The sequence below is a fragment of the Pan paniscus genome, chromosome 1, assembly GCF_029289425.2.
Source record: "Pan paniscus chromosome 1, NHGRI_mPanPan1-v2.0_pri, whole genome shotgun sequence".
In the NCBI taxonomy this organism is placed as follows: domain Eukaryota; kingdom Metazoa; phylum Chordata; class Mammalia; order Primates; family Hominidae; genus Pan; species Pan paniscus.
This window is the reverse complement of record NC_073249.2, coordinates 214,856,819-214,869,977: the sequence shown is the minus strand read 5'-3', so window position 1 is coordinate 214,869,977 and position 13,159 is coordinate 214,856,819. Positions and strand designations below refer to the sequence as shown.

Genomic DNA, 13,159 nt, shown 5'->3' with positions numbered 1-13,159 from the left:
GAGCCACCTTGCCTGGCCATGGCCACCTTTTATGAAAAATAAAGCTCTCTCTTCCAAACTTAAAATAAATAAGTAGTAAAATAAATGATACATACCAACAGAACACTGTATATAGTAAATACACACATATAATATGTATGCAGTTGAAAAATATAATAGTAATGTTGATAAAAAGAGTCAAACTCTGAAATATATGTGAAGAGATTTATTCTGAGCCAAATATGAATGACCATGGCCCATGACACAGCCCTCAAGAGGTCTGGAGAGGCTGGGCACAGTGGCTCATGCCTGTAATCCCAGCACTTTGGGAGGCCGAGGCAGGCGGATCACAAGGTCAGGAGATTGAGACCATCCTGGCTAAAATGGTGAAACCCTGTCTCTACTAAAAATACAAAAAAAAATTAGGTGGGCATGGTGGCGGGCGCCTGTAGTCCCAGCTACTCGGGAGGCTGAGGCAGGAGAATGGCGTGAACCCGGGAGGCGGAGCTTGCTTTGAGCTGAGATCACGCCACTGCACTCCAGCCTGGGTGACAGAGCAAGACTCCATCTCAAAAAAAAAAAAAAATAAAGAGGTCTGGAGAACACGTGCCCAGGGTGGTTGGGGCGCAGCTTGGTTTTATACAGTTTAGGGGTACATGAAACATCAATTAAATACATCTAAGAAATATATGGCCAGTCCCCCTGGTTCAGTGGCTCACGCCTGTAATCCCAGCACTTTCAGAGGCTGAGGTGGGTGGATCATTTGAGGTCAGGAGTTCGAGACCAGCCTGGCCAACATGCTGAAACCCCATCTCTACTAAAAATACAAAAATTAGCCTGTCACGGTGCTACACACCTTTAATCCCAGCTACTCAGGAGGCTGAGGCAGAAGAATTGCTTGAATCTGGGAGGTGGAGTTTGCAGTGAGCTGAGATCACACCACTGCACTCCAGACTGGGTGACAGAGCCAGAATCCATCTCAAAAAAAAAAAAAAAAAAAAAAGAAAGAAAAAAGAAATACATGGCCAGGTGAGTGGTGGCTCACGCCTGTAATCCCAGCACTTTAGGAGGCCGAGGCGGGTGGAACACCTGAGGTCAGGAGTTAGAGACCAGCCTGGCCAACATAGTGAAACCCCGTCTAATTTTTGTAAAAATACAAAAATTAGCCAGGCGTGATGGTGTGTGCCTGTATTCCCAGCTACTCGGGAGGCTGAGACAGGAGAATTACTTGAACCCGGGAGACAGAGATCGCAGTAAGCCAAGAGCACACCACTGCATTTCAGCCTGGGCGACAGAGTGAGAATCTGTGTGAAAGAAAGAAAGAGAGAGGGAGAGAGGGAGGGAGGGGGAGAGGGAGAGAGAGAGGAGAGAAGAAAAGAAAAGAAAAGAAAAGAAAAGAGAAGAAAAGAAAAGAAAAGAATTACATTGGTTTAGCTCAGAAAGGAGAGACAACTGAAGGGTGGGGGGCTTCCAGGCTATAGGTAAATTTAAACATTTTCTGGTTGACAATTGGTTGAGTTTGTCTAAAGACCTGGGATCCATAGAAAGGAAATGGTCAGGGTGAAATAAAAGATTGTGGAGACCAAGGTTCTTTTGAAATCTTATAGTGGCCACCCTTCGAGACAACAGATGACAAATGTTTCCTATTCAGACCCTTAAAATGTGCCAGACAGTCCATCTCTTCAGGATTGGGAGGGCCTGCAAGAAAAAGATCTAGCTGTGTTAATAGAGATTCTTTACAGATGCAGATTTTCCCCCATAAAGGACAGCTTTGCAGGGCCATTTCAAGATATGGCAAAGAAACATGCCTTGGGGCAAAATATCTTGACTTTCTCCTCTGTCACAGGATGTTATGCCAGAGTCAGATTGGAAAGTAAGTCACCATATACAGGGCTAAAAAAAACTCATCTGATGGGAATTTATGATTTTGGGGCATGACTCTGTAGACTCCTTAGGAATTTGGGCAAGATAAAAAATTCAGACCTTAGTCCTCAGTAAAATGAAGGCATATGTACCTTCCTCCCACTTTAGGGCCACCTGTCTCTCCACTCTTCTCCTTCCAATCCCATCCACCTACGTGTCTTCCAACAATTTATAAAAATGACCAAAGGGACAATGAAAATGGTTTTAACATTTGAATATCAACCAAACATGCATGATTGGGCCAGGCGCAGTGGCTCACGCCTGCACTCCCAACAACTTTGGGAGGCCGAGGTGGGCAGATCACCAGAGATCACAAGTTCAAGACCAGCCTGGGCAACATGGGAAACCCTGTCTCTAGTAAAAACACAAAAATTAGCCAGGCGTGGTGGTGCACATTTGTAATCCCAGCCACTCAGGAGGCTGAGGCAGGAGAATTGCTTGAACTCGGAAGATAGAGGTTGCAGTGAGCCGAGATCACACCACTGCACTCCAGCCAGGACCACAGAGCGAGACTCTGTCTCCCCCAACAAAAAAAAAAATTCAACCAACATATTTAAACAAATAAATAGAATAAAAGCACCAGAAAATGATCATCTTAATTGATGTAGGAAAAACATTTGAAAAAATTCAATGACTCATTCAGGATTTTAAAAATATTCTCAGCAAAATAAGAAAATAATTCCTCAATATGAATTGCTCAGTGGGAGTACAGGCACACACCATCCACCTTATCAGTCAGTCCCTTAGTAAATTCCATCAGTGTTTGTTAGGATTAGGGTGGAAGTCAAGAATTCATTCATTAATGCCCTCCACAGAGAATGAGTTGTACTAATATGTGACCTTCCTTCCTATTTTTGAGTTTGAGACAGGGAAGGGTTCAATCTGTTCCTGAGATTAGACAGAAACACAAAACCTGAAAGCTTTATGGTTCAGAGATCTTCGGCTGGATCAACGTTATCAAAATGAATTCTTGACTTGCGTTCTAATCCCAACACTTTCAGTTTCATGATTGGATATCCAAGGGATTGAATGGACACCTGAATTCACAGGCTTAACTGGGTGGAGCTTCAGAAATCCAATCAGGCATCACTCTCTGATGAGAAGCTGGTGGTTGAAAAGGGGAGGTGTGATGAGAAAGGTTCAAGAAAGCTTGTCAGCACCCCCAGAAGAGACCCAGAGCTGTGGTGCCTGGAGTTACCGCTTGGTTCTCCATGAGATCCAAGTACACTGCAAAGTGAGTCCAGATCTGGTAAGTCAGTGACCTCCACAAAGGGCACTCCTATGACCCACAGTCAGACAGTCAGGATGACGACATGGAGGTCAAGATGACACAGGAATTCTCCTGCCTGTTTTTCAGATGAACAGATGTAGGCTTTGATTTTTCCTCTAATACACTTTTATCTACACTCCAAATATATATGTACATATATATTTTTGTTTGTTTGTTTGTTATGAGACAGAGCCTCACTCCGTTGCCTGGGCTGGAATGCAGTGGCACGATCTCGGCTCATTGCAACTTCCACCTCCTGAGTTCAAGCAATTCTCCTGCCTCAGCCTCCCGAGTAGCTGGGACTACAGACGCCCACCACCACGCCTGGCTAATTTTTTTTTGTATTTTTAGAGAGACAGGGTTTCACCATGTTGGCCAGGCTGGTCTTGAACTCCTGACCTCGTGGTTCATCTGCCTCAGCCTCCCAAAGTGCTGAGATTACCGGCATGAACCACCACGCCCAGCCACTCTCCAAATATTTTATTTCTGTTTTAGTTTATGCCATCTCAAAGTTCTCTTTTATTTTATTTTTTTGAGACAAACTTGCTCTGTCACCCAGGCTGGAGTGCAGTGGTGCGATCCTGATTCACTGCAACCTCCGCCTCCTGGATCAAGTGATTCTCCTGCCTCAGCCTCCCTACTATCTGGAATTACAGGCACCCACCACTATGCCTGACTAAATTTTGTATTTTTTTTTTTCCATATTGCTTCAGGGCTTGATAAGTTTCTTTTTTTTTTTTTTTTTTGAGACGGAGCGTCACTCTTGCTCTGGCTGCAGGGCAATGGCACTTTCATGCGTGTCCGTGTTGAGACCACCAAACAGGCTTTGTGTGAGCAACATGGCTGTTTATTTCACCTGGGTGCAGGCGGGCTGAGTCCGAAAAGAGAGTCAGCGAAGGGAGATGGGGTGGGGCCATTTTATAGGATTTGGGAAGGTAATGGAAAATTACAGTCAAAGGGGGTTGTTCTCTGGTGGGCAGGGGTGGATCTCACAAAGTACATTCTCAAGAGTTGGGAGAATTACAAAGAACCTTCTTAAGGGTGGGGGAGACTACGAAGTACCTTCTTAAGGGTGGGGGAGATTACAAAGTACATTGATCAGTTAGGGTGGGGCAGGAACAAAACACAATGGTGGAATGTCATCAGTTAAAGCTGTTTTTACTTCTTTTGTGGATCTTCAGTTACTTCAGGCCATCTGGATGTATACGTGCAAGTCACAGGGGATGCGATGGCTTGGCTTGGGCTCAGAGACCTGACAGGCACAATCTCGGCTCACTGCAACCTCCACCTCCCAGGTTCAAGTGATTCTCCTACCTCAGCCTCCCGAGTACTGGGATTATAGGCAACCACCATCACACCTGGCTAATTTTTGTATTTTTAGTAGAGGTGGGGTTTCACCATGTTGGCCAGGCTTGTCTCGAACTCCTGACTTCGTGATCCGCCTGCCTCGGCCTCCCAAAGTGCTGGGATTACAGGTGTGAGCCACCGTGCCCAGCCCTAATTTTGTATTTTTAGTAGAGGTAAGTTTTAACCATGTTGGCCAGGCTGGTCTTGAACTCCTGACCTCTCAAGTGATTAACCTGCCTTGGCCTCCCAAAGTGCTGGGATAATAGGCATGAGCTACTGGGCCCTGCCACATTTCAAAGTTCTTTTTTTTTTTTTTTCTCCAAGAAGGAGTCTCACTCTGTCGCCCACATTGGAGTGCAGTGTCACGATCTCAGCTCACTGCAACCTCCGCCTCCCGGCTTCAAGGAATTCTCCCGCCTCAGCCTCCAAAGTAGCTGGGATTACAAGGCACCTGCCACCATGCGCAGCTAATTTTTGTATTTTTAGTAGAGATGAGATTTTGCCATGTTGGGTACACTGCTCTCAAACTCCTCACCTCACTGCAACCTCTGCCCCCCATGCTCAACGGATCCTCCCTCCTCAGCCTTCCAAGTAGCTGAGACTCCCATGATGGCTCACACCTGTAATTCCAGCAACCTTGAAAGGCCAAGGCAGCCAGATCACATGAGGCCAACTCCATCTCTACTTAAAATGCAAACATTAGCCGGGCATGGTGGTGCACACCTGGGTGACCCAGCAAGACTCTGCCTTAAAAAGGAAAAAAAAAATTTATTTGTGCTTTGTTTTATGTCATTCCAAAATTCTTAACCAAAGAATTAAAAAAGAATCCAACTGGGCCAGGGACAGCAGCTCATGCCTGTAATCCCAGCACTTTGGGAGACCAAGGTGGGTGCATCACCTGAGATCAGGAATTTGAGACCAGGCTGACCAACACAGTGAAACGCCTTCTCTACTAAAAATACAAAAATTAACTGGGCATGGTGGCACATGCCTGTAATCCAAGCTACTGAGGAGGCTGAGGCAGGTGAATTGCTTCAGCCCAGGAGGTGGAGGTTGCAGTGAGCCGAGATCACGCCATTGCACTCCAGCCTGGGCAATAGACTCTGTCTCAATTAAAAAAAAAAAAGAATCCAATTAATTAATGTCTCATTCCTTGACATTTAAAATTTGTAGATTGTGTGCCCTTAATTTGCAGTTTATAGAGTATGTTATTATGATTTTAAAATTTCTTGAGACAAAGTCTCACTCTGTCTCCCAGCTGTACTGCAGTGGTGTGATAATTGCCTCAGTGCAACCTCTGTCTCCTGTATTGAAGGGATCTTCTCACCTCAGCCTTCCCAGTAGCTGGGACTACAGACCCACACCATGAGGCCTGGCTAATTGTATTTTTAGTAGAGATGGGGTTGTACCATATTGCCCAGGCTGGTCTGGAACCCCTGGACTCCATCTGATCTGCCAGCCCTTAGCCTCCCAAAGTGCTGGGATTACAGGCAAGAGTCACCCCACCCAAGAATGCTATTGTGATTTTGAAAGATAGGCTTTGTTTTTTACTAAAATTATAAAGATATTCCTTCCACCATGCTCTATTAAATTTTTTTATAGTGATGGGGTCTGGCTTTGTTAGCCAGGCTGGTCTGGAACACCTGGACTCAAGCAAACACCCCACCTTGTCTCCTAAAGTCTTGGGATTACAGGCATGAGCCACCATGTCTGGCCCCATACACTATTTTCAAGAGTAGAGTCTTTGTTTTGAATGTAGGATCCATTTCTTCCCGTAGACTCAATCCCAATGTGTGTTATTATTATTATTATTATTACTATTATTATTATTACTTGAGACAGGGTCTTTCTCTGTTGGCCAGGCTGGAGTGTGGTGGCACAATCTCAGATAACTGAAACCTCTGCTTCCCAGGCTCAAGCCATCCTCCCACCTCTGTCTGCAGAGTAGCTGAGACTATAGGCATGTGCCACAATGCTCAGATAATTATTTAATATTCTAGTAGAGTCTAGTAGACATGGGCTATCACTATGTTGCCCTAGCTGGTCTGGAACTCCTGGGCTCAAGTGATTGTTCTGCCTTGGCTTCCCAAAGTGTTGGGATTACAGCTGTAAGACGCCATGCTTGGCTTCCCTTTACATTTTTTTTTTTTTTTTTTTTTGAGACAGAGTCTCACTCTGCCACCCAGGCTGGAGTGCAGTGGCTAGATTTTGGCTCACTGCAAACTCTGGCCCTCGGGTTGAGAGATTCTCCTGCCTCAGCTTCCCAAGTAGCTGGGATTACAGGCAGGGACCACCACACCCGGCTAATATTTTGTATCAGTAGAGATGGTATTTCACCATGTTGGCCGGGCTGGTCTCGAACTCCCGACCTCATGATCCGCCCACCTTGGGCTCCCAAAGTGCTGGGATTACAGGCATGAGCCACCGTGCCTGGCCAAGAAGACATTTTGTTTTCTCAAAAAAGTGGAGATCTGAGCTTCAAAGATCCTTGCTAACACTTTCCAGTGCTATCAGTGTAGTGGTGCAGTGGCTAATAATTCATGGACCCTATAGGAGGGATCTTGCCTGCTCTTTAGAGGTTGGGACACACTCTTCTTAGTACCAGAAGGGCAGAACTATGCCTCTGTGGCCACTTATTGCAGAATGGAATTGGAGTAAACTGAGGGCTCTTTCACACATGCTAGAGAACTGACTTTGGCCCTAGAAGAAGCAGGGGTTGCAGGGGATAGGCCTGAGAAACTTGCCTTTTCACTGGATTGTCCTCTAGAGTTTTTCCTTGCAGATTTGTCAGAATGAGCCTCCAGTCCCCATCCAGACTCCTGGAGCTGGCAGGGCAGAGCCTGCTGAGGAACCAGTTCTTGACCATCTTCACCCTGCACGAGCTGCCCAGGGAGGTCTTCCCTCTGATGTTCATGGAGGCCATCAGCAGGAGATGCTATGAGGCCCTGAAGCTGATGGTGCAGGCCTGGTCCTTCCTCCACCTCCCTCTGGGATCCCTGATGAAGACACCTCATCTGGAGACCTTGCAAGCTGTGCTGAAGGGACTTGATACACTGCTGGCCCAGAAGGTTTGCCTCAGGTGAAGTGACTCAGGTGGCCTGGTGGGAAGGGTCCAGGCATCCAGGGAAGGGACAGCTGGCTCAGGAGGAGTGGTGGGGTTGGGGAGCTAGGGTGCCTCAGAGGCTTCTGATGGTGCCCATGAGAGGCCTTGACCATTGCCCAGATCCTCTGGGAAAGGACTGCTCACCATACAGGGTCCACTGAGGAAACAGGAACCTGCTTTCTCCCAGTGGAACGTAAAGGTTCTAGAAGTGAGAACCAGGCAGAACCTAAGGGGGAGCGGGATGGAGAAGAGACAGAAGGAGGAGCACTGAGGACAGGAGCAGCTGATTGATGTCCTGGATGTGGAGTGAAAGTTCAGGTCAGGGGTGGATCCTTGCCTACATTCCGAGCTTTTCCCCTATGTTACTCACAGGAGGTGGAAACTTCAAGTGCTGGATTTGTGGGATGTTGATGGGAATTTCTGGACCATATGGTCTGGAGCCAGGGCCCTCTCCTGCTCCCCAGAGGCCATGAGTAAAAGGCAGACAGTGGAGGACTGTCCAAGGATGGGAGAGTGCCAGCCCTTGAAGGTGTTCATAGACCTCTGCCTAAAGAAAAGTACACTGGATGAATGCCTGAGCTACCTCTGTGGGTGGATCCACTACAGAAGAGGCCTAGTGCACCTGTGCTGTAATAAGGTGCAGAATTACTCAATGCCAACTTCAAGTTTCAGAAATTTATTGAAAAGGGTGTACCCAGACAGTATCCAGGAGTTGGAAGTTAGGAGAAAGTGCTCTCTGAATAAAACAGGAAAGTTTGCCCCTTAACTGGGCCAGATGAGCAATCTTCGCAAACTCTTTTTAGCCTTCGGTTATGACGATGAATTATATGTAAGCGGCCAACAGCAGTTAGTTCCTGACTTGGACTGTCCATTCCTCTGCCTGTCCTACCCTCAGATGCTTTATATAAGAAAGGTCAATAATATCAAAGACCTGGAGCACCTGCTCAGGTAAGAAAGGATGGTGAGCTTTCTCTGCAGACCACACCACAGACTTTTGTTCTTTTTCACTGTAAATGCTAGTGGGCATCTACTGTGTGCCAGCCACTGGTGATGTCACAGGGAATGGGACGCTAGAATGTCAACTCATTATGCTGTTCAGTGCTCTATATCCTGAAGTGGGTATCACAAGCCCGCTCAAATAAGGGCAGAGGGATGGCCTGGGGCAGATGCTACAGAGAGAGACATGCAGGGAGCTAGTTAGTTAGGGGTTCAGATCTAGGGAGGGTACATTTGTGAATTCCTTTTTAGGAAGTGCGTTTGAAGTTAATATGATGAAACTTACTCTTCATATAGAGGAGAGTATGAAAGAAGGGAAAGTGCATCAAACCTGCGTGTTTCACAGTAGAAGCTCCATCCTCACAGCTTAGTAAACACCAATGATCCTGTCTCTAATTCTCTGTCTGTAAAAGGTTCTTTTGAACCCCAGGAAAAGTAGTTGACATGAGAAAAGCATGCCTCTTGGGCAGAGGTGAGGGAGTAGGCCGGAGAGTGGTATAAAGTGATAGGTGGTTTGCAGATGCGGGCACGTCACGGAACCTTTGCAGGCAGGTGGCCCTAGCTGATGTCCCTAGACCTTGCTCAGTTGAGTTCTTTGTGCACATCTCCCACTGGGCTCCTCTGGCCCAGAGATGAGGCTGTCTGCTGAAAGATGCAGTAAAGAGGCCTTAAAGATTTTGTGGCCTTGAACCAATCACACAAGCAAGGCTGAAAGGACTGAGCCTAAAATGGAGCTGCCCCTGAATGATCTGAGTCTTCATCAGGCAGCACCTTGCACACAGACCATCATCTGATGATGGGAACAAACTTGTGTTTGGGTGAAACAGGCTTCCCCGTTGCAGTTACTATAACACCTGTGTGGTAGTAAGGTGCAGAATTACTCAATGCCCACTTCAAGTTTACCATTGAGATTATTTCCCACCCCCCTCCTCTAACTGGCACCATTGCCCATAACTAATTTCTTGCTCTCCCCAGGTGCCTCAAGAACCTCTTGGGGGCCTTTATATTCTGTCATGCTTACCTAGCTGATCGGGACATGGAGTGTCTGTCTTAGTAACCAAGCCTCAGTCAGCTAAAGGAGCTGCATCTGATTCATATCCTAATGTGGACCACCAATCTTGAGCCCCTTGGAGCTCTGCTAGAGAAAGTTGCTGCTACTCTCGAGACCCTCACGTTAAAGGACTGTCAGATCCAGGACTCCCAACTCGGGCTCCTCCTGCCTGCCCTGAGCCGCTGCTCCCAGCTCACCACCTTCAACTTTCATGGAAACGAGACCTCCATGAATGCTCTGAAAGACCTGCTGTGTCACACAGGCGGGCTGAGCAAGTTAGGCCTGGAGTTGTATCCTTCCCGTCTGGAGAGTCTTGACAACAGGGGTCATGCCAAGTGGGAGATCCTTGCCCCAATTCGGGCTGAGCTGATGTGTACACTCAGGGAAGTCAGGCAGCCCAAGAGGATCTTTTCTGGTCCCGTTCCCTGCCCTTCCTGTGGCTCATGGCCATCTGAGAAAGTGGACCTCCATCTTTGCTCTTAGGGAAGGCCTGGCTAGTGGGATGGATACGCTTTCTTCTGGACCCTTGGGCACTAAAATCTAGGACACCAGTGCTTTTTTTTTTTGATGGAGTCTCGCTCTGTCCCTCAGGCTGAAGTGCAGTGGCACAATCTCAGCTCACTGCAACTTCCACCTCCCAGGTTCAAGTGATTCTCCTGCCTCAGCCTCCCTAGTAGCTGGTGTTACTGGCATGCACCACCACACCCAGCTAATTTTGTATTTTTTTTTCTTTTGTTTTTGAGACAGAGTCTTGCTCTGTTGCCCAGGCTGGAGTGAAGTGGCGTGATTTCGGCTCACTGCAACCTCCGCCTCCAGGGTTCACGCCATTCTCCTGCGTCAGCCTCCAGAGTAGCTGGGACTACAGGTGCCCACCACCACACCCAGCTAATTTTTGGTATTTTTAGTAGAGTCAGGGTTTCACCAAGTTAGCCAGGATGGTCTCGATCTCCTGACCTCGTGATCCACCCGCCTCGGCCTCCCAAAGTGTAATTTTTGTATTTTTATTAGAGACAGGGTTTCACGATGTTGGAGGAGGCTGGCCTCAAACTGCTGACCTCAAGTGATCTGACTACCTTGGCCTTCCACAGTGCTGGGTTTACAGGCATGAGCAGCCGGGCCTGGTCAGGTGCATCTTAAAGGAAGCACACAGCCATGTGTTTCAGGCACGTGCTGACTGTGAGTGGAAAAACAAAGGTGACTCAGCTGGGGGCAGGACTGGGTGAAAATGCTGACTTGGCATTGATGAGCCCTTCAAGGACCTGTTTCCTAGACTCAGAAATGGAACCTGAAGTTCTAGAATGATGCAGGAGTTACCCTCGCAAGGATGGTTACTTAAAAATGTCAAAAATAAATGGAACCTGAATGGAAACTTTCTGGTGTCTTCCACGATTGATCAACCAGTTTTAGCCATTTATATATCAGAAATCTCTAGTTACTGATGAGAGGTACTACGTCATCTGTGATTGAGGTTCAGCTGCAGCAAATCAAGGCATCAAAACTGAAATGTGATCATTTTGATTAATTCTCACTCATTTTTTGCTTTCTTTCAGTCATCTGTTTCTTCCTTAATTTCTCCCATGCCTGTTCACTGGGTTCATTCACAAAGGATGCACACTTGGGGCCTGGAACATTCTGTGTGGGCAGTGATGATGAGCCACTGAAACCTACCCTCTTCTCAGGGGCCCTCACTGCTCCCCAGATACTGAGACCCTGCTCACTCCTAATGGACAGATCCAGAGGAATCCGTCCCTGATCTTTGGCCATGCCAGGAAATGGCTTCATTGGACCAGGAGTGAATTCACATGAAATTCACTGAAAGCTTCACATGAAGCTCAGAAAATTCCTGTGTTAGAAGCAGTCCAAATGACATTTGGACCATTTTTAGGAAAGTATGGCTTTTTATTAAGTGACAACATGGGGATGAGATTTGCTTTCTCCATTAAGGTGATACGTAAAGCTTTCTTTGGAGGGAGAGAAAACCCTAGAGTTTCCTGACCTTCCTTAACCTGAACTGCTTGGTTCCCTAGAAGCAGAAATTGATCATATTAGAACCCAAACTCATACCAACCTTGATCTTCATGAAGTACTCAAGTGTTTCTGCTCTTCTTCCTCATGTGATGTAGAAAGTATTAAAAGTGATGAGGGTAGGCCGGGCACGGTGGTTCACACCTGTAATCTCAGCACTTTCAGAGGCTGAGGTGGGTACATCACCTGTGGTCAGGAGTTCCAGACCAACCTGGGCAACATGGTGAAACTCTGTCTCTACTAAAAATACAAAAACTAGCTGTGTGTGGTGGCCTGTGCCTGTAATTCCAGATGACTGGGAGACTGAGACAGGAGAATCACTTGAACCGGGAGGCAGAGGTTGCAGTGAGCTGAGATCGCACCATTGCACTCCAGCCTGGAAAACAAGAATGAAACTCCATCTCAGAAAAAAAATTAATAAATAAATACATTATAAATAAATAAATTAATGCTTTAAAGAAAAAAGAAATAAACTTTGCCTACAAGTTTCATATGCAATTGAATACCTCTTAAATTTTGACGTGAACCGACTGGGCATGGTGGCTGAGGCCTGTAATCCCAGCACTTTGGGAGGCCGAGGCAGGCAGACCACGAAGTCAGGAGATTGAGACCATCCTAGTTAACATGGTGAAACCCCGTCTTTACTAAAAATACAAAAAATTAGCCAGGTGTAGTGGCATGCACCTGTAGTCCCGGCTATTTAGGAGGCTAAGGCAGGAAAATTGCTTGAACCGGGGAGGCAGAGGTTGAAATGAGCTGAGATTGTGCCACTGCATTCCAGCCTGGTGACACAGCGAGACTCCATCTCAAAAAATAAATGAATAAAATAAATAAATCAATAAATAAAAATACTGTGACAGGAACCAACATTGCTCAACTTGTACACTAATGTCTTACAAAATCCTTTCCTTGTCACCTTCAAATCTCCATTTCAAATGCTACACTCTGCATAACTCTACCACTTTGTTGCCATTTCCTGATGATGGAGAAGACAATACATGTGTGTGTGGCATCAGAACTATTGACTCCTCCTATTGATGTTTAAGATATTCCATTACACAAACCTGGGTTCATACTTTTTTGTTGATAGATCTTATGCCAAAAATGTAGGCGAAAAATGCCAAGCAGGAAATGCTATCAGTTCTGAAGATGAATTCATAGAGATGGAAATTCTTTCAGAATTTATTTTTCCAGCTTTTTCCTTTGTTTGTTTGTTCATTTGTGCTTGTTTCCTTGTTTGTTTGTTTGTTTTGAGACAGAGTCCCGCTCTGTCACCAAGTTGGAGTGCAGTGGTGAAATCTTGGCTGACTGCAACCTCCTCCTCCTGAGTTCAAGCGACTCTCCTGCCTCAGCCTCTCGAGTAGCTAGGACTATGGGTGGGCGCCACCATGCTCAGCTAATTTTGCATTTTTAGCAGAGACATGGTTTCACCATGTTGGCTAAGATGGTCTCGATTTTTTGGCAT

At 46.5% G+C, this 13,159-nt stretch overlaps 1 pseudogene; it reads left to right on the top strand.

Moving 5' to 3' along the window:
- The first annotated feature begins 7,311 nt into the window (after window positions 1-7,311).
- LOC129393908 (PRAME family member 17-like) lies at window positions 7,312-11,048 on the top strand (annotated as a pseudogene).
- Window positions 11,049-13,159: the final 2,111 nt, after the last annotated feature.